This window comes from Oratosquilla oratoria, chromosome 12 (genome assembly GCF_046742065.1).
Source record: "Oratosquilla oratoria isolate Oo_2021 chromosome 12, ASM4674206v1, whole genome shotgun sequence".
Classification (NCBI taxonomy): domain Eukaryota; kingdom Metazoa; phylum Arthropoda; class Malacostraca; order Stomatopoda; family Squillidae; genus Oratosquilla; species Oratosquilla oratoria.
This window is the reverse complement of record NC_134788.1, coordinates 17,861,541-17,863,634: the sequence shown is the minus strand read 5'-3', so window position 1 is coordinate 17,863,634 and position 2,094 is coordinate 17,861,541. Positions and strand designations below refer to the sequence as shown.

Below are 2,094 nucleotides of genomic sequence, written 5' to 3'. Positions count from 1 at the left end.
GAGGAGAAGAGAGAGGAAGGAGGAGAAGAGAGAGGGAGGAGGAAGGAGGGAGAGGAGGAGGAGATGGGGAGAGGAAGGGAGGAGGAAAGAGGGGAGGAGGAAGAGGAGGGGAGGAGGAAAGAGGGGAGGGAGAGAAGGGGAGAGGAAGGGAGAGGGAGGAGGAGGAGGAGAAGTGGAGAGGAAGAAGGGGAGAGGAAAGAGGAGAAGAGTGTGGATGGGGAGGAAGAGAGGGGGAGAGAGGAGGAGGAAGGAAGGAGGAAGGGTGGGGAAGGAGGGAGAGGGGAAGGAGGCGAGGGTGGAGGAGGAGAAGGGGAGGAAGAAAGGAAGGAAGGAAGGGGAGGGGCGAGGGGAGGAGGAGGAGGAGGAGGAGGAGGAGGAGGGGAGAGGAAGGAGGGAGATAGAGAAAGGAGGGAGCGGGGTAGGTGAGGGAGGGAAGGGGGAGAAATGAAGGAGGGAGTATGGCTGCTCGCTGCGAACGTTTTCGTTCGTTCGTCGCTGCGAGAACGTTCTCGTTCGTTCGTCACTGCGAGAACGTCCGGAACGTCCGTCGTCCATCTTTTCACTTTGTTTCTCTTCCTCCTCTTCTTTCTTTCTTTTCCCAATCGCACTTGACATGACCTTTGCATTCACATATGCTTGCACAGCAATGCAGACGGAGGCTGATGTGGCGGTTGAAGACTTTGCCTGGCTGGCTGGCTGGCTGGCTGGCTGGGGGGACAGGCCACCCGACCTTGAGCGAAAATCTTGCGAGTTACCAACCACAACGCCCCTTGTTCCTGCTACAGCCACCACCACTACTGACTTCATTAATTCTTTGCAGCTCACTTACCCGTGAGATGACGCAGAAATGAAGGTTCACGAAAAGATTACAAAGGTATCCTGCGGCAGTACAACACGACGCACTGTGCCTCCTATCGGGTCCGTACGACGACTGATCGTCGAGACCGGAAGGCTAGTACAAGGGTTGCCAGATTCTGAACACAAGTTTATCCTACAGGGACCTCAAAATTATTGTTTTCATGAAGAAATTATGGTAGTTATTAAAGAAATATCGTATGAATTATCGTACATTTTGAGATCTAATATCTACCCTTTGAGATAAATCAATTGTACACTTTATGCATCATTTCTAAATGTTATCAATATTGAGAAATTCAAATAAATCTTTCACAAAATAGTATTTCATTGGAAATGATCAAATAATCACATCTTAACACGCACCATACCTCAATAGCAAATCACATATAATAGACCTCATAATCAGTGTAATGAAATGAAACATTTTCAAAGAAAAACTTTCATATATGTATGTAATTAGAAATATCTATTCATATTCTAGACAGAAGATATACCTTATGGCTTATAACATTACTCAGTCAAAATGTGAGGTGTTACTGTATAGTTCCTTGGCTGCCAAGAGAGAATACATATCATTTGTTGGTTTAAAATTTTTGCAGCATGATCCAATAGACGTCATACATTCTGTTGCTAGCAGTGCCCAATTTACAGTAATTGCTGTCTTCAATCTATTTCTTGCCTTATTTTTTAAAAAGGTTCAGTTTACATTATATATATATATATATATATATATATATATATATATATATATATATATATATATAATGTAAACTGAATTCTTGCAAGGGATAGAGTAGACACAACCCGCCGAATTATACAATCAAAAACTTCTTATCAAGAATTCACCGGATGATTTGGCGGGTTGTGTCTACTCTATCCCTTGCAAGAATTGCAATTCTTGCTACATTGGTCAAACTGGCAAGGAATTAAAACTTAGATTGAACCAGCATAAGTATAGTGTCCGTACTGGCCAATCTTTAAGTGGGATTTTTGCTCACATTAGAGACTACAATCACTGTATTGATTGGGACAATTCCCAAGAAATTGTTTCTAGTAATTCTTATTTGATAAGTAATATAATTGAATCGTGTCTCATTAAAAAAACTTTTAATGAAAATCTCAATTTAAGCACTGGTCTTTTTAAACTAGATAATTTTGTTATTAACCAAATTGTAGGACAATGTCCCAAAGCTCCGCCTTAGCCATCTTGTGTGACCCTTTTTTCACCTGTGTCAA

At 42.6% G+C, this 2,094-nt stretch overlaps 1 protein-coding gene across 1 annotated transcript in view; it reads right to left on the bottom strand.

Moving 5' to 3' along the window:
* Window positions 1–906, bottom strand: part of LOC143031029 (BTB/POZ domain-containing protein 6-like) — a 25,987-nt gene extending 25,081 nt beyond the window's left edge. The window contains exon 1 of the mRNA XM_076194386.1: window positions 830–906. The gene's annotated coding sequence lies outside the window, so the exon portion shown is untranslated. The remainder of the gene's footprint in view (window positions 1–829) is intronic.
* Window positions 907–2,094: the final 1,188 nt, after the last annotated feature.